Here is a 25,481-nt window from a genome sequence, read left to right as displayed (position 1 = left end):
TCTTCCAGAGACCGCTGAGGTACTGCCGGGCAGAAGACCGCCAACCATATTATGACTGATGGCAATCCTCTTCCCTTTTTTGAACAGAGGGCCGCCAGCAGCCATACTGGCGGTCGGCGGTGAAGTGGAGGCTGCTCCAATGTCATCGCTACATCTTCAGAACACCGCCCACCGTAATACAACTCGTCAGTCGGCGAGGCGGTGTTCTGGTGACGGGTGCTGGCGGTGGAGCAGCCCCCATGGATCCCATTCCCTCCTGGAGGATCACCGGAACAGGTAAGGTGATTGTCCGTTAGGGGAGGGGGGGTGTTGTGTGTTGTGTGCGTGCATGCGGGTGTGCGTGTGAGTGTGTAGAGGGGTTGTGTGAGTGCGTGTATGCATGCGGGGGTGTAATGTGTGTGGTGGAAATGTAACTTGTATGTATGTGTGCATGTGTGCATGTATGTGCGCGTGTATGTGTGTGAGTGGTGTGAGCGTTCGTGTAGGGGGTGTGGGGGTATGTGTAGGGGAGAGGTGGTGGGGTGGGGACGGGGGTCCTACTACCTTTGGCGGGTGGTAGGGGGGTTGTGGGTGTTGGGGGAGGACTCAGGGGAGGGGGTGGGGGGAGGGCAAGACCCCAATAAGTGCCAGGGAACAAATTCCCTGTCACTGATAGTGCCTACCGCCATGGATTTCATGGCGGTTCAAAACCCACGAAATCCATGGCGGTATGCGGGGTCCTGATACCACCGGCGGTCTAGTGATGGCCGCCGGGCTGGTGACTGTGGTCTCCAGCCTGGTGGTCGTTACCACCGTGGCAGACGGTGCGAGACAATGGCGGTATGGTATATGCCATACTGCCAATGTCATAATAGGACGGTAATGACCGCCGGCCTGTTTGCGTTCTTACCTTTTTGCGCCGTCCACCAGGGTTGTAATGAGCGCCTATGTGTCACTACTTCTAGAAGATCTTAAGAGTGGGCAGACAAGAACAAACTTATTCTGCTTACCCAGACTGGATTTCAAAAACGGCTTGGCACAAATTCAAATATCCTAGCAATCTCCATAATAGCAGACAAATGCAAGCGAAAACATCTAAAGCTACATCTCTGTGCTACTTTGATTTGTATGACAAGGGGGATCAGGAGAGCACCATATCTACGGAGATATGGTGCTCTCCTGTCTCCGCTTCCTAGCATGGTGCAGAATGTGGGTTACATGCGCCAAACACACACCCATGCGCCATAGTGCAAGGGTGTGTGCTAGTGTCTAGCATAGGTTTCTACTAGAAGAATTCTGATCCAGTGCAAAGTACTAAGCCTTGACAACTTTTAAAACTTGCCCTACTTTGTATGTGTGCTGCACAGCAAAGTCAGAAAAGAAAGAAGAAATGAAAACATATCAACTTTTAACTTCACAATCAATTTGGGTATCAGGCAATTGCCCAGTGCTAATTATCAGAACACTGCTACCCAACCAGCATACTATTGTATTCAATTTTGTTTTATCATAGATTCCTGTATCATGTAGTGTAGTTCTGTGGTAGCGTAACATAAATGTAATATACTATGGGATGAAGCCTGGGGGGCAAGCCTATCCTGGATCAGGTTAGGCTAAATTATTTCTATTTTTTTCCATTTCTCTGCATTTTGTTTTTATGTTTCTATATTGATAATAGGTTAGATTTGTTTGATTTTGGGGATATATTCTGCAGTACAGCATGTAGCACTAGAACTATTTAGGGTACATAATAGCATGGAGAAATATGTCCTCTTATTCAACCAAGAATTTATACAATGCATTCTATAGAAATTGTTCCAATGCTCATATTAAATATATATTTTATTTTCTGTGTCTAACATCCCTGAAGCAGAGAATATGTCTCAAAACATATGTTGGCTGTTTCTGCTGTTTTCTAGTAGCAACATATATAGAAGAGTGAAAAGAAAGAAGTTTGTAACAATGCATTTGTGATGGAATAAGTTCTGAGACTACTTTTTATTTCTCTTTTCAATGCCTGGTTTCAAAAGGCGTTATTTTTTTACACAAAACCATTTTTGGTATGTAGGGTTTGAGTCAACGAGGGAACATCCATGTAACACCCCCTTTATGCTAAGAAACGCAAACCAGTGCAGTTTGGGCTGGAAAGTAAATTTAAAAAAAATTTGAGCTGTTTTATGTCACTTTTATGAAGCAAACACAGTGCTAAATGTTAGCAAATCACCCAGTTGCGTCTTAAATATTATTCCATTGGTTGTACACTTCAATTATTGACCACAATGAGGTAATATTTTTGTAAAAGATAGTTATTTTTATTAGACACTATTTAGGCTATGATATTTTCTTGCCATGCCACGGAGACAAATGATCATGGCACTTATGGATTGAGATGTGAGAAAAATGTACTTTCGAACAAGAAGACACTGAGTTAGAAAAGTCTGGTCTTGACCACAAAAGAACAACATCAAAACACAATGGCCAGCACAATAGAGTCGGGAAATACAGACACATGTACAGGGGCATGGCCCTAAATAAACTGTCTGAATATAAGACATATATATATCTTAGAAATGGTGGAGAAGACAAGGGGCAATTAAAACAGTGGGAGATAATAGGAGTAAAGGATAACAACTCAGGCTAATTAACTCTCTAGGATGAAAAATACTTCAACACATTGCTAGAAAGGAAAATATGGGACCTCGTCTATAGGGGTTTTAGTGTTGAGCAGCACAGCAGGCCACCTTGGTGTGCTGCCCTACGCTAAAGTGAAAGGGAAGGAATGCAATGTATTTATGCAATGCAGTGCATTCCTGACCTTTCCCTCCGTGCTGCCCTGTTTTGGCAGCCAAGCACCAATGAAGGCACCCAGGCATTTGGTGCAAGGGAGCCCGTTTTTTTGGCAGGATTGTTTATATTCAGGAAAGGGAACCTCCCTGCACAAAAACAATCCTGAGAGGCGTTTTCCTCCTATTTGTGCTGCAGAATGCAGCACACAAGGAAAGAGGATAAACAAGGAAAAGTAAAGGTATTTAACCTCGTTATGCCTCACCTCAGGAGGCAAAAGGCTTTGGAGCATCATCAGGTTTACATGATTTTGTAAATATGGGAAAGCATCAAATTCCATGGGTGTTGAATGGGAACACCCACCGCAACGCCCATAGAATGCCTCCCAATCGCAGAGGAAGGCAACTCAGTGATTTGCACTGCCTTGCCTTACTCCATATCTACAAGGCCATTCAAGGCCACGCAAAGTGGCTTTGTGTGGCCTCTAAGACATGATTTTGTAGTATTCGCTGCTGGAGTACCACAAAAAGTAATGTTCCAGCAGTGCAATGTCCTGATAAATATACCCCACAATGCACTGGATGTGTACTGAAGTCAAAGGCAAAATTAATCTTCACTATTTTGGAGTTATCCATGGCACAAAGCTAAGAACTTCCAAGTAAGGCTCATTTTTGTATGGGCCAACCGTTGGGAGAAATATAAATCAAATGGCCAAAAGTCATTTAGGTAAAGATTTAGTGGACAAAGAGGGTGAGAAGAAATGGCTATTCTGACGTGAACATACACAAATGGGATCAGGGCCACATTATCCCAGAGACAGGAAGGACATCATCACAAGAGCAAGGAGAAGTCTGACACAGAACTGACCTAGTCATGTGGGTCAGTAGAAGGTCACTGGACTGTCCAGGACACTTTGAGCACAACTAAATGAAATACAGTACAACATTCATTCTCAGGGGTTACTACTAGATACTTTTATAAAGAAGAGGATGGGTACTAGACAACACCACTGTCCCTGACACCTGCTGGTAGCCATTGACACTTTATTCATAAAACATGGTTCAACAATAATGTTACATAATAAAGTAAGAAAATGGCTAAGACACAACACTTTGCAGGCCTATGATTTGGTACTAGAGGTGTGCAATCAATACCAATTACATTCTTAAGCCATGCCCAGGAAGCATGAAGAACATTTCAAGTACATAATCTCACCTACCAACAACAACTAACATATGCCATTCAGATCAAAAGAACCCATAATTGGTAGCTCCCAGTTGTGAACACCTACCGTTTAACTGAATGAGCTATCCTACTATATAATAGACAGTGTATTTAGTATCATGTCATTCATGTATTAGCCTGTATATACATATGGTCATTTTATTCTTCTTACTCAGTTTAATAGGTAATAGGTTCCTGGAAACTGACCAATATGGGACTTCCCCATGAGATTTTGGCTGATACCAACATTAGTGTATCAAGACCTTCCACATATGTTCTGCTGGGATTACTAGGTCTTGAAGCGTTCTTCCTTTGGATTGCTATTCCGTTCTGCTCAGCCTCATCATTGCACGTGAGGGAAATATCATCCTTCTTTTTGTTATCAAAGTAGAGTGCAGCCTCCATGAGTCTATGTACCTGTTTATGTGCATTGTGTCCATCATTGATTTGGTTCTTGCCAGGTCTACCATGCCAAAAATGCTGGCCATCCTTTAGTTTTATCCCAGAGACGTTTACTTCGATACTTGCCTTATCCAAATGTTACTTATCTATTTGTTTGCTATGATAGAGTCATCAGTTCTTTTGGCCATGGCCTTTGACGACTATATTGCCATTGGCAATCAATTGAGATACACACTCATTGTCACCCACCTTCTTATAATTAAAATAGCACTTATTGTCATAACTAAAGCTGTGGTTTTAATATGACCTGTTCCCTTTCTCCTTAACCCCTTCTGTGCCTTGGACGAGATGATCTCGTCCAAGGCTACAGTTCCCCTGTGCCTTGGACGAGATCATCTCGTCCTAGGCACAGGGGAACTTGGGGGCGCGCTAGCGCGCCCCCTGTGCACCCCCCTCCCCCCCCAAGTCGGGGATGGAAGGGGAAGACCTTCCCCTTACACACCCGACCCCTCCCCATCCCCCCCTGTGACGTCAGCGCACGCGTGCGCGCTGATGTGTCACAGGGGCCTCCCTAGTCGCGCTGGAAGCTCTGCTTCCAGCGCGATTGAAAAAGAAATGCAAAAGCATTTCTTTTTCAATCACTGGGAGGCCCGGAGGGGCTTCAAAGGGAAGGAAAAGTATTTCCTTCCCTTTGAAGTCCCTCCGAGGGTTTCAAATGCCGGCTTTTGAAACCCCACTAGACACCAGGGATTTTTTTTTTTTTTATTGAAAGTGACAAAAGGGAGCGACCCCTTGGGCAAGGGTCGCTCCCAGGGGGGGCATTTTTTTGAGAAGGCCTTTTCTGCCCCCCCTGGGGGCAGAAACCTCTAGGCACCAGGGACCATTTTTTTTTTTTTTTTTTTCCATTTTTTTTTTTTTTGCCTAAGGGGTCGCTCCCCTTGGGGGGAAATTATATTTTGGCCATTTCTGCCCCCCTTGGGGGCAGATTGGCCTATTTTGATGAGGCCAATCTGCCCCCAAGGGGGGTAGAAACCACTAGACACCAGGGATTTTTTTTTTTTTTATTGTTATTGACAAAAGGGAGCGACCCCTTGGGCAAGGGTCGCTCCCAGGGGGGGCATATTTTCGGGAAGGCCTTTTCTGCCACCCCGGGGGCAGAAACCTCTAGGCACCAGGGACCTTTTTTTTTGTTTTTTGTGTTATGTATTTTTTTTTTGGTGGGGAGCGACCCCTTAGGCAAGGGTCGCTCCCCTTGGGGGAAAATTATATTTTGGCCATTTCTGCCCCCCTTGGGGGCAGATTGGCCTATTTTGATGAGGCCAATCTGCCCCCAAGGGGGGTAGAAACCACTAGACACCAGGGAGTTTTTTCTTTGCGTGGTTGGGGTTGGGGGGGCAAATTTATTTTAGGCTATTTCTGCCCCCCCCGGGGGACAGATCGGCCTATTATTAGGCCGAACTGCCCCCAGGGGGGGGCAGAACCCTCTAGGCGCCAGGGCAATTTTTTTTTTTGTTTTTTTTTTTGTTGTTTCTTTTTTTAGAGATGGGGAGCAACCCATCAGGCAAGGGTCGCTCCCCTGGGGGGGCAAATTGTATTTAGACCATTTCTGCCCCCCTGGGGGCAGATTGGCCAATTTTAGGTCAATCTGCCCCAAGGGGGCAGAAACCACTAGGCACCGGGGATTTGTTTTTTGGCGCCAATGTCACGCAGGGGGAGCGACCCCGTAGGCAAGGGTCGCTCCCGAGGGGGGGTGAGGGTTGGGGGGGCACATTTATTTTAGGCCATTTCTGCCCCCCCCCCCGGGGGACAGATTGGCCTATTATTAGGCCGAACTGCCCCCAGGGGGGGGCAGAACCCTCTAGGCGCCAGGGCAATTTTTTTTTTTGTGTTTTTTTTTTTTTGTTGTTTCTTTTTTTAGAGATGGAGAGCGACCCATCAGGCAAGGGTCGCTCCCCTGGGGGGGCAAATTGTATTTAGACCATTTCTGCCCCCCTGGGGGCAGATTGGCCAATTTTAGGTCAATCTGCCCCCAAGGGGGCAGAAACCACTAGGCACCGGGGATTTGTTTTTTGGCGCCAATGTCACGCAGGGGGAGCGACCCCGTAGGCAAGGGTCGCTCCCGGGGGGGGGGGTTGGGGGGGCAAATTGATTATAGGCCATTTCTGCCCCCCCCGGGGGACAGATCGGCCTAATATTAGGCCGAACTGCCCCCAGGGGGGGGGGCAGAACCCTCTAGGCGCCAGGGCAATTTTTTTTTTTGTGTTTTTTTTTTTTGTTGTTTCTTTTTTTAGAGATGGGGAGCGACCCATCAGGCAAGGGTCGCTCCCCTGGGGGGGGCAAATTGTATTTAGACCATTTCTGCCCCCCTGGGGGCAGATTGGCCAATTTTAGGTCAATCTGCCCCCAAGGGAGCAGAAACCACTAGGCACCGGGGATTTGTTTTTTGGCGCCAATGTCACGCAGGGGGAGCGACCCCGTAGGCAAGGGTCGCTCCCGGGGGGGGTGGGGGTTGGGGGGGCAAATTTATTTTAGGCCATTTCTGCCCCCCCGGGGGACAGATCGGCCTATTATTAGGCCGAACTGCCCCCGGGGGGGGCAGAACCCTCTAGGCGCCAGGGCAATTTTTTTTTTTTTTTTTTTTTTTTTTGTTGTTGTTTCTTTTTTTAGAGATGGGGAGCGACCCATCAGGCAAGGGTCGCTCCCCTGGGGGGGGCAAATTGTATTTAGACCATTTCTGCCCCCCTGGGGGCAGATTGGCCAATTTTAGGTCAATCTGCCCCCAAGGGGGCAGAAACCACTAGGCACAGGGGATTTGTTTTTTGGTGCCAATGTCACGCAGGGGGAGCGACCCCGTAGGCAAGGGTCGCTCCCGGGGGGGGGGTGGGGGTTAGGGGGGCAAATTTATTTTAGGCCATTTCTGCCCCCCCCGGGGGACAGATCGGCCTATTATTAGGCCGAACTGCCCCCAGGGGGGGGCAGAACCCTCTAGGCGCCAGGGCAATTTTTTTTTTTGTGTTTTTGTTTTTTGTTGTGTCTTTTTTTAGAGATGGGGAGCGACCCATCAGGCAAGGGTCGCTCCCCTGGGGGGGGGCAAATTGTATTTAGACCATTTCTGCCCCCCTGGGGGCAGATTGGCCAATTTTAGGTCAATCTGCCCCCAAGGAGGCAGAAACCACTAGGCACCGGGGATTTGTTTTTTGGCGCCAATGTCACGCAGGGGGAGCGACCCCGTAGGCAAGGGTCGCTCCCTGGGGGGGTGGGGGTTGGGGGGGCAAATTTATTTTAGGCCATTTGTGCCCCCCCCGGGGGACAGATCGGCCTATTATTAGGCCGAACTGCCCCCAGGGGGGGCAGAACCCTCTAGACGCCAGGGCAATTTTTTTTTGTGTGTTTTTTTTTTGTTGTTGTTTCTTTTTTTAGAGATGGGGAGCGACCCATCAGGCAAGGGTCGCTCCCCTGGGGGACAAATTGTATTTAGACCATTTCTGCCCCCCTGGGGGCAGATTGGCTGAGTTTAGGTCAACCTGCCCCCAAGGGGGCAGAAACCACTAGGCACCGGGGATTTGTTTTTTGCCGCCAATGTCACACAGGGGGAGCGACCCCGTAGGCAAGGGTCGCTCCCGAAGGGGTGGGTGGGGGTTGGGGGGAGAGAAATTTATTTTAGGCCATTCCTGCCTATTATTAGGGCGATCTGCCCCCGGGGGGGGGGGGGGGCAGAAACCTCTAGGCGCCAGGGGAATTTTTTTTTTTCTTTTTTTTTTTCTTGTTTTTTTTCTTAGAGATGGGGAGCGACCCATCAGGCAAAAGTCGCTGCCCTGGGGGACAAATTGTATTTAGGCCATTTCTGCCCCCCTTGGGGGCAGATTGGCTGAGTTTAGGTCAACCTGCCCCCAAGGGGGCAGAAACCACTAGGCACCGGGGATTTGTTTTTTGGTGCCAATGTCACGCAGGGGGAGCGACCCCGTAGGCAAGGGTCGCTCCCGGGGAGGGTGGGGGTTGGGGGGGCAAATTTATTTTTGCGCATTTCTGCCCCCCCCCCCGGGCCGGCTGAGCTACAGGCCAAACACCACAGGTAGGCACCTTGCAAAAAACACCTCTGTTTTCTGTGAAAAAATATGTTGTGTCCACGTTGTGTTTTGGGCCATTTCTTTTTGTGGGCGCTAGGCCTACCCACAGAAGTGAGGTACCATTTTTATCGAGAGACTTAGGGGAACGCTGGGTGGAAGGAAATTTGTGGCTCCTCTCAGATTCCACAATTTTCTGTCACCGAAATGAGAGGAAAAAGTGTTTTTTGGGCCAAATTTTGATGTTTGCAAAGGATTCTGGGTAACATAACCTGGTCAGAGCCCCGCAAGTCACCCCATCTTGGATTCCCCTGGGTTTCTAGTTTTCAAAAATGCACTGGTTTGCTAAGTTTCCTCAGGTGTCGGCTGAGCTACAGGCCAAAATCCACAGGTAGGCACTGCTTTTTATAAAAAAATGTGATGTGTCCACGTTGTGTTTTGGGCCCTTTCCTTTCGTGGGCGCTAGTCCTACCCACACAAGTGAGGTATCATTTTTATCGGGAGACTTGGGGAAACGCTGGGTAGAAGGAAATTTGTGGCTCCTCTCAGATTCCAGAACTTTCTGCCACAGAAATGTGAGTAACATGTGTATTTTTAGCCAAATTTTGAGGTTTGCAAAGGATTCTGGGTAACAGAACCTGGTCCGAGCCCCGCAAGTCACCCCTCCTTGGATTCCCCTAGGTCTCTAGTTTTCAGAAATGCACAGGTTTGGTAGGTTTCCCTAGGTGCCGGTTGAGCTAGAGGCCAAAATCTAAAGGTAGGCACTTCGCAAAAAACACCTCTGTTTTTTTCCAAAATTTAGGATGTGTCCACGTTGCGCTTTGGGGTGTTTCCTGTCGCCGGCGCTAGGCCTACCCACGCAAGTGAGGTATCATTTTTATCGGGAGACTTGGAGGAACGCTGGGTGGAAGGTAATTTGTAGCTCCTCTCAGATTCCAGAACTTTCTGCCACAGAAATGTGAGGGACATGTGTTTTTTTAGCCAAATTTTGAGGTTTGCAAAGGATTCTGGGTAACAGAACCTGGTCAGAGCCCCGCAAGTCACCCCTCCTTGGATTCCCCTAGGTCTCTAGTTTTCAGAAATGCACAGGTTTGGTAGGTTTCCCTAGGTGCCGGCTGAGCTAGAGGCCAAAATCTACAGGTAGGCACTTCGCAAAAAACACCTCTGTTTTTTTCCAAAATTTAGGATGTGTCCACGTTGCGCTTTGGGGTGTTTCCTGTCGTCGGCGCTAGGCCTACCCACGCAAGTGAGGTATCATTTTTATCGGAAGACTTGGGGGAACGCTGGGTGGAAGGAAATTTGTAGCTCGTCTCAGATTCCAGAACTTTCTGCCACAGAAATGTGAGGGACATGTGTTTTTTTAGCCAAATTTTGAGGTTTGCAAAGGATTCTGGGTAACAGAACCTGGTCCGAGCCCCGCAAGTCACCCCTCCTTGGATTCCCCTAGGTCTCTAGTTTTCAGAAATGCACAGGTTTGGTAGGTTTCCCTAGGTGCCGGCTGAGCTAGAGGCCAAAATCTACAGGTAGGCACTTCGCAAAAAACACCTCTGTTTTTTTCCAAAATTTAGGATGTGTCCACGTTGCGCTTTGGGGTGTTTCCTGTCGCCAGCGCTAGGCCTACCCACGCAAGTGAGGTATCATTTTTATCGGGAGACTTGAGGGAACGCTGGGTGGAAGAAAATTTGTAGCTCCTCTCAGATTCCAGAACTTTCTGCCACAGAAATGTGAGGGACATGGGTTTTTGTTAGCCAAATTTTGAGGTTTGCAAAGGATTCTGGGCAACAGAACCTGGTCCGAGCCCCGCAAGTCACCCCTCCTTGGATTCCCCTAGGTCTCTAGTTTTCAGAAATGCACAGGTTCAGTAGGTTTCCCTAGGTGCTGGCTGAGCTAGAGGCCAAAATCTACAGGTAGGCACTTCGCAAAAAACACCTCTGTTTTTTTCCAAAATTTAGGATGTGTCCACATTGCGCTTTGGGGTGTTTCCTGTCGCCGTCGCTAGGCCTACCCACGCAAGTGAGGTATCATTTTTATCGGGAGACTTGGGGGAACGCTGGGTGGAAGGAAATTTGTAGCTCCTCTCAGATTCCAGAACTTTCTGCCACAGAAATATGAGGGACATGTGTTTTTTTAGCCAAATTTTGAGGTTTGCAAAGGATTCTGGGTAACAGAACCTGGTCCGAGCCCTGCAAGTCACCCCTCCTTGGATTCCCCTAGGTCTCTAGTTTTCAGAAATGCACAGGTTCGGTAGGTTTCCCTAGGTGCCGGCTGAGCTAGAGGCCAAAATCTACAGGTAGGCACTTCGCAAAAAACACCTCTGTTTTTTTCCAAAATTAAGGATGTGTCCACGTTGCGCTTTGGGGTGTTTCCTGTCGCCGGCGCTAGGCCTACCCACGCAAGTGAGGTATCATTTTTATCGGGAGACTTGGGGGAACGCTGGGTGGAAGGAAATTTGTAGCTCCTCTCAGATTCCAGAACTTTCTGCCACAGAAATGTGAGGGACATGTGTTTTTTTAGCCAAATTTTGAGGTTTGCAAAGGATTCTGGGTAACAGAACCTGGTCCGAGCCCCGCAAGTCACCCCTCCTTGGATTCCCCTAGGTCTCTAGTTTTCAGAAATGCACAGGTTTGGTAGGTTTACCTAGGTGCCGGCTGAGCTACAGGCCAAAATCTACAGGTAGGCACTTCGCAAAAAACACCTCTGTTTTTTTCCAAAATTTAGGATGTGTCCACGTTGCGCTTTGGGGTGTTTCCTGTCGCCGGCGCTAGGCCTACCCACGCAAGTGAGGTATCATTTTTATCGGGAGACTTGGGGGAACGCTGGGTGGAAGGAAATTTGTAGCTCCTCTCAGATTCCAGAACTTTCTGCCACAGAAATGTGAGGGACATGTGTTTTTTTAGCCAAATTTTGAGGTTTGCAAAGGATTCTGGGTAACAGAACCTGGTCCGAGCCCCGCAAGTCACCCCTCCTTGGACTCCCCTAGGTCTCTAGTTTTCAGAAATGCACAGGTTTGGTAGGTTTCCCTAGGTGCCGGCTGAGCTACAGGCCAAAATCTACAGGTAGGCACTTCGCAAAAAACACCTCTGTTTTTTTCCAAAATTTAGGATGTGTCCACGTTGCGCTTTGGGGTGTTTCCTGTCGCCGGCGCTAGGCCTACCCACGCAAGTGAGGTATCATTTTTATCGGGAGACTTGGGGGAACGCTGGGTAGAAGGAAATTTGTGGCTCCTCTCAGATTCCAGAACTTTCTGCCACAGAAATGTGAGTAACATGTGTATTTTTAGCCAAATTTTGAGGTTTGCAAAGGATTCTGGGTAACAGAACCTGGTCCGAGCCCCGCAAGTCACCCCTCCTTGGATTCCCCTAGGTCTCTAGTTTTCAGAAATGCACAGGTTTGGTAGGTTTCCCTAGGTGCCGGCTGAGCTAGAGGCCAAAATCTAAAGGTAGGCACTTCGCAAAAAACACCTCTGTTTTTTTCCAAAATTTAGGATGTGTCCACGTTGCGCTTTGGGGTGTTTCCTGTCGCCGGCGCTAGGCCTACCCACGCAAGTGAGGTATCATTTTTATCGGGAGACTTGGGGGAACGCTGGGTGGAAGAAAATTTGTAGCTCCTCTCAGATTCCAGAACTTTCTGCCACAGAAATGTGAGGGACATGGGTTTTTGTTAGCCAAATTTTGAGGTTTGCAAAGGATTCTGGGTAACAGAACCTGGTCCGAGCCCCGCAAGTCACCCCTCCTTGGATTCCCCTAGGTCTCTAGTTTTCAGAAATGCACAGGTTTGGTAGGTTTACCTAGGTGCCGGCTGAGCTACAGGCCAAAATCTACAGGTAGGCACTTCGCAAAAAACACCTCTGTTTTTTTCCAAAATTTAGGATGTGTCCACGTTGCGCTTTGGGGTGTTTCCTGTCGCCGGCGCTAGGCCTACCCACGCAAGTGAGGTATCATTTTTATCGGGAGACTTGGGGGAACGCTGGGTGGAAGGAAATTTGTAGCTCCTCTCAGATTCCAGAACTTTCTGCCACAGAAATGTGAGGGACATGTGTTTTTTTAGCCAAATTTTGAGGTTTGCAAAGGATTCTGGGTAACAGAACCTGGTCCGATCCCCGCAAGTCACCCCTCCTTGGATTCCCCTAGGTCTCTAGTTTTCAGAAATGCACAGGTTTGGTAGGTTTCCCTAGGTGCCGGCTGAGCTAGAGGCCAAAATCTGCAGGTAGACACTTCGCAAAAAACACCTCTGTTTTTTTCCAAAATTCAGGATGTGTCTACGTTGCGCTTTGGGGTGTTTCCTGTCGCCGGCGCTAGGCCTACCCACGCAAGTGAGGTATCATTTTTATCGGGAGACTTGGGGGAACGCTGGGTGGAAGGAAATTTGTAGCTCCTCTCAGATTCCAGAACTTTCTGCCACAGAAATGTGAGGGACATGTGTTTTTTTAGCCAAATTTTGAGGTTTGCAAAGGATTCTGGGTAACAGAACCTGGTCAGAGCCCCGCAAGTCACCCCTCCTTGGATTCCCCTAGGTCTCTAGTTTTCAGAAATGCACAGGTTTGGTAGGTTTCCCTAGGTGCCGGCTGAGCTAGAGGCCAAAATCTACAGGTAGGCACTTCGCAAAAAACACCTCTGTTTTTTTCCAAAATTTAGGATGTGTCCACGTTGCGCTTTGGGGTGTTTCCTGTCGCCGGCGCTAGGCCTACCCACGCAAGTGAGGTATCATTTTTATCGGGAGACTTGGGGGAACGCTGGGTGGAAGGAAATTTGTAGCTCGTCTCAGATTCCAGAACTTTCTGCCACAGAAATGTGAGGGACATGTTTTTTTTTAGCCAAATTTTGAGGTTTGCAAAGGATTCTGGGTAACAGAACCTGCTCCGAGCCCCGCAAGTCACCCCTCGTTGGATTCCCCTAGGTCTCTAGTTTTCAGAAATGCACAGGTTTGGTAGGTTTCCCTAGGTGCCGGCTGAGCTAGAGGCCAAAATCTACAGGTAGGCACTTCGCAAAAAACACCTCTGTTTTTTTCCAAAATTTATGATGTGTCTCATTGCGCTTTGGGGTGTTTCCTGTCGCCAGCGCTAGGCCTACCCACGCAAGTGAGGTATCATTTTTATCGGGAGACTTGGGGGAACGCTGGGTGGAAGAAAATTTGTAGCTCCTCTCAGATTCCAGAACTTTCTGCCACAGAAATGTGAGGGACATGGGTTTTTGTTAGCCAAATTTTGAGGTTTGCAAAGGATTCTGGGTAACAGAACCTGGTCCGAGCCCCGCAAGTCACCCCTCGTTGGATTCCCCTAGGTCTCTAGTTTTCAGAAATGCACAGGTTTGGTAGGTTTCCCTAGGTGCCGGCTGAGCTAGAGGCCAAAATCTACAGGTAGGCACTTCGCAAAAAACACCTCTGTTTTTTTCCAAAATTTAGGATGTGTCCACGTTGCGCTTTGGGGTGTTTCCTGTCGCCGGCGCTAGGCCTACCCACGCAAGTGAGGTATCATTTTTATCGGGAGACTTGGGGGAACGCTGGGTGGAAGGAAATTTGTAGCTCCTCTCAGATTCCAGAACTTTCTGCCACAGAAATGTGAGGGACATGTGTTTTTTTAGCCAAATTTTGAGGTTTGCAAAGGATTCTGGGTAACAGAACCTGGTCCGAGCCCCGCAAGTCACCCCTCCTTGGATTCCCCTAGGTCTCTAGTTTTCAGAAATGCACAGGTTCGGTAGGTTTCCCTAGGTGCCGGCTGAGCTAGAGGCCAAAATCTACAGGTAGGCACTTCGCAAAAAACACCTCTGTTTTTTTCCAAAATTTAGGATGTGTCCACGTTGCGCTTTGGGGTGTTTCCTGTCGCCGGCGCTAGGCCTACCCACGCAAGTGAGGTATCATTTTTATCGGGAGACTTGGGGGAACGCTGGGTGGAAGGAAATTTGTAGCTCCTCTCAGATTCCAGAACTTTCTGCCACAGAAATGTGAGGGACATGTGTTTTTTTAGCCAAATTTTGAGGTTTGCAAAGGATTCTGGGTAACAGAACCTGGTCCGAGCCCCGCAAGTCACCCCTCCTTGGATTCCCCTAGGTCTCTAGTTTTCAGAAATGCACAGGTTTGGTAGGTTTACCTAGGTGCCGGCTGAGCTACAGGCCAAAATCTACAGGTAGGCACTTCGCAAAAAACACCTCTGTTTTTTTCCAAAATTTAGGATGTGTCCACGTTGCGCTTTGGGGTGTTTCCTGTCGCCGGCGCTAGGCCTACCCACGCAAGTGAGGTATCATTTTTATCGGGAGACTTGGGGGAACGCTGGGTGGAAGGAAATTTGTAGCTCCTCTCAGATTCCAGAACTTTCTGCCACAGAAATGTGAGGGACATGTGTTTTTTTAGCCAAATTTTGAGGTTTGCAAAGGATTCTGGGTAACTGAACCTGGTCCGAGCCCCGCAAGTCACCCCTCCTTGGATTCCCCTAGGTCTCTAGTTTTCAGAAATGCACAGGTTTGGTAGGTTTCCCTAGGTGCCGGCTGAGCTAGAGGCCAAAATCTACAGGTAGGCACTTCGCAAAAAACACCTCTGTTTTTTTCCAAAATTTAGGATGTGTCCACGTTGCGCTTTGGGTTGTTTCCTGTCGTCGGCGCTAGGCCTACCCACGCAAGTGAGGTATCATTTTTATCGGGAGACTTGGGGGAACGCTGGGTAGAAGGAAATTTGTAGCTCCTCTCAGATTCCAGAACTTTCTGCCACAGAAATGTGAGGGACATGTGTTTTTTTAGCCAAATTTTGAGGTTTGCAAAGGATTCTGGGTAACAGAACCTGGTCCGAGCCCCGCAAGTCACCCCTCGTTGGATTCCCCTAGGTCTCTAGTTTTCAGAAATGCACAGGTTTGGTAGGTTTCCCTAGGTGCCGGCTGAGCTAGAGGCCAAAATCTACAGGTAGGCACTTCGCAAAAAACACCTCTGTTTTTTTCCAAAATTTAAGATGTGTCCACGTTGCGCTTTGGGGTGTTTCCTGTCGCCGGCGCTAGGCCTACCCACGCAAGTGAGGTATCATTTTTATCGGGAGACTTGGGGGAACGCTGGGTGGAAGGAAATTTGTAGCTCCTCTCCGATTCCAGAACTTTCTGCTACAGAAATGTGAGGGACATGTGTTTTTTAGCCAAATTTTGAGGTTTGCAAAGGATTCTGGGTAACAGAACCTGGTCCGAGCCCCGCAAGTCACCCCTCCTTGGATTCCCCTAGGTCTCTAGTTTTCAGAAATGCACAGGTTTGGTAGGTTTCCCTAGGTGCCGGCTGAGCTAGAGGCCAAAATCTACAGGTAGGCACTTCGCAAAAAACACCTCTGTTTTTTCCAAAATTTAGGATGTGTCCACGTTGCGCTTTGGGGTGTTTCCTGTCGCCGGCGCTAGGCCTACCCACGCAAGTGAGGTATCATTTTTATCGGGAGACTTGGGGGAACATAGATTAGCAAAACAAGTGCTATTGCCCCTTGTCTTTCTCTACATTTTTTCCTTCCAAATATAGGAGAGTGTGTAAAAAAGACATCTATTTGAGAAATTCCCTATAATTCACATGCTTGTATGGTCACCCCGGAATTCAGAGATGTGCAAATAACCACTGCTCCTCAGCACCTTATCTTGTGCCCTTTTTGGAAATGCAAAGGTTTTCTTGATAGCAATTTTTTACTCTTTATATTTCAGCAAATGAATTGCTGTATACCCGGTATAGAATGAAAACGCACTGCAGGGTGCAGCTCATTTATTGGCTCTGGGTTCCTCGGGTTCTTGATGAACCTACAAGCCCTATATATCCCCGCAACCAGAGGAGTCCAGCAGACGTAACGGTATATTGCTTTCCATAATCTGACATTGCAGGGAAAAGTTACACAGTAAAACGTAGAGAAAAATTGATGTTTTTTTCACCTCAATTTCAATATTTTTCTTTTTCAGCTGTTATTTTCTGTAGGAAACCCTTGTAGGATCTACACAAATGACCCCTTGCTGAATTCAGAATTTTGTCTACTTTTCAGAAATGGTTAGGTTTCTGGGATCCAGCATTGGTTTCATGCCCATTCCTGTCACTGACTGGAAGGAGGCTGAAAGCACAAAAAATTGCAAAAATGGGGTATGCCCCAGTAAAATGCCAAAATTGTGTTGAAAAATTGGGTTTTCTGAATCAAGTCTGCCTGTTCCTGAAAGCTAGGAAGCTGCTGAGTTTAGCACTACAAACCCTTTGTTGATGCCATTTTCAGGGGGAAATCCACAAGCCTTCTTCTGCAGCCACTTTTTCCATTTTTAAAAAAAAAACGAAATTTTCACTGTATTTTGGCCAATTTCTTGGCCTCCTTCAAGGGAACCCACAAAGTCTGGGTACCTCTAGAATCCCTAGGATGTTGGAAAAAAAGGACGCAAATTTGGCTTGGTTAGCTTATGTGGACAAAAAGTTATGAGGGCCTAAGCGCGAACTGCCCCAAATAGGCAAAAAAAGGCCTGGCACAGGAGGGGGAAAAGGCCTGGCAGCGAAGGGGTTAAGAGGCTGCATTTCTGCCAATCAATTTCATCCATTGAACACACTGTGAACACATGGCCGTGGTAAAACTGCCCTGTGCTGACACCACCCTCAATAATATTTGTGGCATGACTATTCTTTCACTTACAGTTGGTGTGGACTTGTGTTCAGAATTCTGTCCTACATTATGATCCTTTGGGCTGTCTTCAGCCTAGCATCAATGAAGAATGTCTGATGGTGATTGGCACTTGTGGCTCACATATTGGGGTGAAGTTAACATTTTATGCCCCGGTCTCACTAACAACTGTACAACTCAGATTTACTCACAATATCCATTTTCATATACACATATTGATGACCAATGATTTTTTGATGGGGCCACCCATGCTCAATCCAATCATTTATGGGGTCAAAACAAAGCAACTGCGAGAAGGTGTGCAGAAGCTGTTCCATTTCACCCAAACATTTTGGATAGAGTCTGTTTGCGTAAAGATAGTTAGGATGGTAGAAGGCTTCACATCCACTACACTTCCATCACACCACCTGCCAAATTTAGAGTTCAAGCCTGTGTTGAATTCTCTAGCAGTTCATACAAATCAATTTCAAAGTTTGGTGTGCATCCATCATTGGTGATGGATGCTTAAGACAAACTTTTTACAGTAGTTTGTTTTTCTAAAACAAACTACCAAAGTATGAGGATTTTTTTGAAAAGTTAAATCTGATGGTCTGGACAACAAGTGGGTTTTTGCCTATGATGTGGGGGTAATTTAAAAAAAATGTACTGTCCCACACAGCAAGGATATTAGTAAAAAGAATAAAGTCTGACCCGCGCTCTAAATAAGGTGGACGGTTGGATGGCTTACTTTAGATGGCCGACACTGCACAGACCACCGGAGAAAGGTTTAAGTTGACACTGTAAGTTTTACTCTGTGAGCATAAACCTGTGGTCCGCCCAACTCTGCATTGAGCAGGCAAGACCCAGAGTTTGGCGTTGTGACAGAGTACACTTTTCATCAAACTATAAATTAGCACTATATTCTGCCTGGAGTCCAAAAGTTGAGTATGAACCTTCACCTGTGCAAAGAAATGTAGTTCTTTTGTAAGCTGATATCATGTTTATCAAGCAGCGAATGCAAATGGTTTTTCATCATGCATGTGTCAATTGTTGTAAAAAATCACAATTGCATTCTGTTCTTTTCCTGAGCTCTGTGAAATTATAATAGACTTGGAGTCTTATCAGCGGTACTCTGGGCCAGATTCACAATAAACTGGGGCAGCATAGTGCTGCACCAAAATTAACAGCACTGCACCAGTTTGGAAATGCAGGGGTGTGCCATATGTACAATAATACGGTGCACCCCTGTGTTTGCCCCTGGTGCTAATGATGCTGCAGAGCGCCGAAGCAGCCACCCTTGTGCTATAGTGCAAGGATACCTGCATTGAAGGGGAGATTGTTTTTGTGCAGGAAGGTACACATTTCTCCTTGTTGCCCCATCTAAAATGCCACCCCTGGGGTGGTGTTAGATTTTGGCGCTGCCTCAGATTTACAAAATCTCGTAAATCTGGGGCAGCATCAAAATGCAATGGGTTTTGCTGTGAAACGCCCACAACAACACCCATTGCACGCTCCTTTCACGCAAAGTGCTGCATGTGTAGGGCTGAATTTTCAAGGTGGCGTTAAGCCACAAAAAGTAGCTTACGCTACCTTGTAAATACGGTGCACTCCTCAGCGACACCAGAGCGTCACAAAACATTACGCACTTGAGGCGTATATCTGGCCCTATGTATCCTGGGCTATGGGAAAATGGCAAACCCTATGGAAAGCAAAAGGACACATTCCTAGGAGTGAAAACAGCAAAACAGACCTCACTTAGATGTAAACATATTGACAGAAATTGTGGAGTAAAAGGCATTATGCCCAATATTCTTTTAAACTGTGAGCTCCATTTTCATATCAAACCATAATAATGTCAGGGTGCTCAGACAGGAATACTGCTTAAGCACTCAAATAGAAGGTTTTTCAATAGGTTCAACTATTAGCACTGTGCATTTGGATAACATTCCACAAATGGCAATAAGGAGCCATTTGAGGAATATATGGACAGATGTTTTCTACAGGGGCGTTGCTTCGGGTGGGGGGGGGTGTTACACCCCCCTAATAAATGTATCTTCTGATAAATAGTTGGGTAGAGATGCTTTCAGTCAGGTATGGTGAAATGTCTGCCAGATTTCAGCAGGAATTTGTACATACATTCAGACAAAAACACACACACACATTTTCCCTCGCAGTTTTAAGGTCATCAAAAATATTGGTAATTTTACAAAATATTGTGTTTTCCCTCACTTGCTTCCCCTACCATTCCACATTCCTCTTGCTTTGCACTGCCCCTTAGGCCCCTCCCACACTCTCTGCTTGTCGTATAATATGTTTGAGCATTATATGTCAGTCTGAGTATCAGAATATCTGAAGCTCACATCCCCAAACTTCACTGACCAAGCTAGGACTCAGGTTTTCCAACAGCTGTAATCTCTGTTTCTTGCTATATTATGATTCACTTGTGACACATAGCTGGACGGTACCATAATACCATTTCTGCCAGCTCCATTTTAAAATGACAGAAAAACAGGAGAACGTTCCATATACCTCCCACCACTTATTCCCAACTTTGATAGCAAGTTTACACTCGTACAGCAAGTTTAGGCTGTCGCTGGCGCAGAATGTAAAAAAACTGTGACATTGGTGAGCTTTCCATCAGCAGATAGAGGGCCTCATTTACGAGGCCCTAGTGGCACACTGCACAACCAGAACATGACTTTTCTTGATGCTCTAGTGGCACAGTGTGCCAGCTCATATTTATAGGCCACACAAAGCCACCTTGCATGGCTTTTCATGACCGTGTTAGTATCAACCCCTTTCAGGCATAACACTGTGTGAAATAGGCATTCCATGGGTGTTGCTAGGGGTCCAATGCAACACCCCTAGAACCTGAAGGAATCTTATGCAATCCCTGATGTACAAATCTGAGAATGCGTCAAATTCCAACAGCACCTCAGGTGTGGCTAGGGTGATGCATTCTGCAGCACACCTTTTAAAGAGGAAACACCTTTTGTGAAATTTTTGTGCAGCAAGGTGTCCCTTCCTGACAAATACAATCATCCCCACAATGCAGGCACCTTTGCAGCATGGTGAAAGGGTAGATGTGCTGGTGCATGGCAGCAATTTGTGCATCAGTGCAGGGGGAGAGGACAGACATGTGTCATATCTTGTAGATGCTCGCATTTCTTCCCTTTCCCTGTGGCACAGGGTATTACACCAAGTAACTTGCTGCGTCGCATCCTACACTACAGACCTTGTAAATGAGACCCAGAGTTTCACTGAGACACGCAACTCCACTACCATGAGACTTTTCTGGAGTATCATTTCTATGGTTTCCTGTCCATATACTGCTTCTGTGCACAACCTGTCTGAAATTCCTGTCTTCTTCCACTCTGGAGCAGAATCAGGAGAAATGTCTGGAGGGGAAGGGTGTGTGAAGGGCCAAGCATCCATGTAGATGGATGGCTGACCTGATCACATGTGGGGATGGCAGATGAATGGTTTGACCTGCACGACAAGGACACTGAAGACTTCAGAGATATGGAAGAGTTGTGAAAGGCCTGACCAGAATTAATGCTCAGATAATGGCCCAAGAGATCCAAATATCCAATATTTCAGTGCCTATTTGTCCACATAAAATATATCTTGCTTGTGTTTGTGTTGTGTGTGTGTGTGTGCCTGTTTGTGTGCGTCTATGTGTGTTTGTGTGGGCATGTTTTTTTCCAAAAACAATCTTTCATCTGTTGCCCCCTCACTTGCATCTCAGCTCCCTGACCAGATAAACCATAGATTTGTAAATAAAACCAAATGTAATTCAATGAGGAAATAACAAGTTCTCTTTTTTGAAGTGAATAGTCATAGATTTGGATCAGCCTCTATCATTTGTAACAATCTAACCACTCACATTAATTTCACTGCATCAAATTGTTTCATTGTTTGCATCATGAAAGTATAATTTCCTTACCTTAGCTCAGAGCTGGACCTTGTGTTCACATCCTGATCGATTTAAAACGGGAACAATCTCACGTGTCCTGCAAACCCTAATATGAATTTCACCCTCTAAATACTCTGTCTTATTGCGGTCTGGCTGCCAGCCACCTCTAATTTGATGTGACTTTAAAAGAAAAAAAAATGTAATAATTTCTAAATGTTTTTAAAGACTCTTTCTACAATTCTTGTCTATTCAAAGTGTGTTTTAAATAAAGTATTTTAGAACTGATTTGAAATCATTGCTGTCACCCAAGGTGGGAGCTGGCTACAACCCTGTACTTCTGTTCAAATATGATGGATAAATGATCGGAGAGAAGACAAAAAGCAATGCATATGTCATTTATATGTTAGACACAGTATCAGTTTTATGTTTATGACTGTTTGAATAACACACATAGAATAACCAAATCACTTCCTGGAGCTGAGAACAAACTCCCTTTAGTGCTAGACTCAGGTTCCAATTATGGGTACGGTAGTCCCTTGGACCTCTGTACTTGTGGTGGTGGTCCAACCGCCACACCCTTGCCAGTGCAGGAGCCCCCCTGTCAGCACACTCAAAATGCCCACTGTCTGCCAATGCAGATAGTGCACATTCTGAGTGGGCTGTGTGTGGCAGCATTGGCCTCGGCTCTCTCTAAGAGGTGACTCCAATGCCGTTGAACTGTTTCCGCAGGCCACTCTGGCAGAAATATTGTAATAAGATGATGGGAAGGCCGCTGGCTTGGAGGCTAGCTCAACACTGTCATATTGGTGGCCCGTTGTTCTGACCGCTGCCAACGTAATGAGAGCCTTAGTGGCTAAATGGTTAGCTGAAACCAAGGGTTGTTGACATTAACACAGACACATTTACACAGATTGCTTACAGTTTGCCCCATATGCCTCATGCTGACAGAATAATGGTTGCAACCACAGGTGGTTGCTTATGCACTTCAGCTGTTACAGAGTGGTGTCAGAATGCTGCAGGAAGTTTCAGATGTTCGATTTGGCACAATTTATGTTTTTTTTATCTTTCTGAATTTCTGAGCTTTCTGAATTCAGAACTGTGTTGAACTATATTTAAGGCTGGGAGGGATCCCTCCTGCAAAAGTTGATTCATTTTTGTTTCTCTCACAATATCCATTGTGTCCTCTCTGAAGTCTTCACTCTGTGCAAATACACCAATATAAATACTATAATATGTGTGTAAATGTGCATGTTTCTTAATACTGCAACCAGTAACTCTCCCTCCTACCTTTTTTCAGAATCACAGTGAACCAAATGCACAAAATTGGAAGGAAGCATTTGAAACGTACCTGGGGATACAAGGGGTATGCATTTCTTATCAAAGGCGAGGTTAGCCATATCCAATTATAATCAGTGGATAAAGACCTAAGGACGTTGAAACATTTGCAGTAGAGACCCACAACTCCAGGGGGTGTTCTTCTCTGCTTCAGACTGCGAGGGAACAAAGTGAAAAGAATACAAAGAATGCAGCACTCTTAGTCTGAGCAATGAATTTATTAAGGCATTTCCCAGGTTACATGAAGATAATAACTTGAGCACTTAATGTGAATGCAGCAATACAAGTGCAACTCTTAAAATAATCACAGCAGCCGAATAATACTGATTAAAGAATATGCAATACATCAACAAACAATGAATATATATTTATACATATGCAGTAACTACGTATTGATGCATGCACACAGCAAAACAAAATAGTAAAAATTTAAAATACATCACCATGGGGCTTGAATCCAACATAATCCTTTGCCTGCCAATGTTAGGTTGAGGGACCCTTCACAACCTGAAGAAAGGAGACCACCCTCAATGGGATTATTTTTTTAGCAATGCATTCATTCCCATAAATGCGTTCCTTCTGTTTCAGCTGCCAAGTTGCCCCACCTTCCATTCTTTAAACAAACTTAAGAGAAAAGTTCTAGAAACCTCCTCCCTTTGAGTAAGTTGTGAAATTCATGGGTTGTCTGTATCGGGTCAGTGTTAAGAAAATGCAACGTGCATCAGACTGGCCAAATCTCACAGTGTTTTTCGAAGACCGAGCTGTACCATGCTCTTCCATAAATATTCTCAGCCTGGTATCTTCTTATCTACATTTATCCCCCATGTTTTATTCCTTTCCCTGGTGGTAAGAGTGAAAACAGCTTAACAAGATGTGCGTGGAAAAATATGACGGCATTTGAAGCTAGGTTAAGTGCAAAAGTTAGTGGTCAAGATGAAGCCAGTGGTTAAACACAGATAGCATTACACTGGGCCTCCTACAGAGTACATGGAGGGACCTCCAACCAGACTAAGGAGCTCTCAGGCCAGGGTACTGTGCTGAGTGGAACCCCTGGAACTCAGCCCCCACAGCCTACCATGGGGGCTGCAGAGGCTAATGTTATCCCACTGAACATTTGCCTTTCCCCAGAAGGGAGATCAATGAGAGTGACAATATGGATGTTGAGGATTAGGAGGATGAGGAGTGAACATATACATTCAGGGCACTGGATGGTTGTTTTGGAATAACAATGAATGTGAATGAGAATGAATGTGGTGGTAGAAATATGACTTTTTAACAGAGTGCTGAGGTTTGGTTAGACATTGTGTACACTGGTAGCTAAAGGTGAGGAGATACAAACGATTAAGGGCCTGATTTAGATTTTGGTGGATGGGTTACTCCATTACAAAAGTGACAAGCATCCTGTCCACTGTATTATGATTGCCATAGGACATAATGGGATTGTAATACGGCGAATGGGATATCCATCACCTTTGCAATGCAGTAACCTCATCTGCCAAACTCTAAATCAGCCCCCAAATGTTTACTAGAACAAGCAATTTCAAAACTTTAAAAAGGTTATTTGTGAAAGAGTTGATGCTGGCAAAGGCCATGTATATTACTAAACAAATTGAACACGTTTAAGAGAACTGCATCTATGATTGTGGCAAAGGAACCAAGGAAAAAACTGAAATCAAAATATATAAGTGGAGAAAAGATGGAGCAAAGCAAAATTTAAAAAAATAGAACGTTGCATTTTAATCATTGTGACTCTGAGAGACATCTACTCAGTTAAAGGAGTTGCCCAGTTATAAAGGTGAACTGACATAATTCTGGAAAAGTAGGACATTTTTCTCAAACGTGCAAGACTGTGCAGAATGTGAACAAGAACAGAGTCACTAATGTGCAGTCTGTGACTTTGGATTAGGTTGATGAGGATGGGGTATTGATAGAAGGAATTCATGAAAGCAAGGAGAAAAAAGACTAATTTCCAAAGAAGAGAGAGAAACAGTTATAGAACAATTTGCCTCTTCATGGTGTGTGATTAACATACATGACTAGAGGTTCATGTTGGCATATTCGGGGTCAACATATACTCATACTAATTTGGTAACTGTGGAATGATTTAGGGACATAGGATTAAAGATACTGTATGAGAGTTATTGTGGTGTGTGATTCAATAAAAGTGGATATTTGAGAATGGGAGGTGATGTCTAAAGACAAACTGAGAAAAAAGGGTGTGGATTATTGCTGGGGAGAAGAAAACATAAACGGTTGATCTTCAGACTAAGTCCTATTTACCCCGATCAAGTGTTGTTGTCAGAGCAGAACTATGCAGAAAGATAGAAATTTAGATGTTTTTGAGGATAATTAGGAAAACTGAGAAAGACATGCTTGATGGTTTTCATTCTTTGTGGCACAGGATGTAGAATATTTGAGTTATTCAAGGTCTTGCAGGGTGTGATGCCCACATTCCAATTGCCAGAGGCAATTTTAAAGGAGCATAATGTAGTTAATATGTTCGGAGCAGAATTAGGAGTTACACAAAGTTGGGAGCTGTATATTTAAGTGCTGGCAATAGAACCTTTGAAATGAATGTGTGTTGGAGAACTACAAGACATCATTGAAGGATGAGATGATAATTAAAAGAAAGAATGAAGCTGGTGGTGATTAAAGGTTTAGATAAAAGGTACATAAACTTACTGCATTCCACTGTGTTTGCATTTACCATAGCACACTGTGTAAGAACGACTGCTGGTATGTTGAAGGTATTGTGAAACTTTAATTTGAATAATAAATCAGCACTTTGATGAGCCATGAACAATTGACTGTTGGACTTGTCTTAATACTCATACAGTGTGCTCTACTTTATATTAATATTGTTTTTCTGACCTGGATTAGCCTGGCCTGATTTTTCTCACCTTATTTGGCATTGTGCTTGTTACCAGATTTGCACCTGTATCTAGTGTTCCTATATGCATGTACAAGAGTCATTTTCTAAGCTTTAACCTATACTCGAGTAGGTACTTTTGGATGTGCAGGTACCTTAGCATAGTCACTGTTTTTATGGATTGTATGTGCATTCCACTGTGTAAAGTCAGAAATGAAAGGGAAAGCTGGATGTAAATGTTAGTGGCCAGGTATGGCGTGCCAAGTTGACAGAGACTAGGAGTTTTACTTCTGTACATCAAGTCATAAGGCACAGACAGTTAGAAAATCGTGTT

The 25,481-nt window shown here is 45.6% G+C and overlaps 1 pseudogene; it reads left to right on the top strand.

Moving 5' to 3' along the window:
* Positions 1-4,198: 4,198 nt before the first annotated feature.
* The window catches only part of LOC138249464 (olfactory receptor 52K1-like), a 79,669-nt pseudogene continuing 58,386 nt past the window's right edge, over positions 4,199-25,481 (top strand).

Source organism: Pleurodeles waltl, chromosome 8 (genome assembly GCF_031143425.1).
Source record: "Pleurodeles waltl isolate 20211129_DDA chromosome 8, aPleWal1.hap1.20221129, whole genome shotgun sequence".
Taxonomy (NCBI): domain Eukaryota; kingdom Metazoa; phylum Chordata; class Amphibia; order Caudata; family Salamandridae; genus Pleurodeles; species Pleurodeles waltl.
This window is presented reverse-complemented; position numbering and strand designations above follow the sequence as displayed.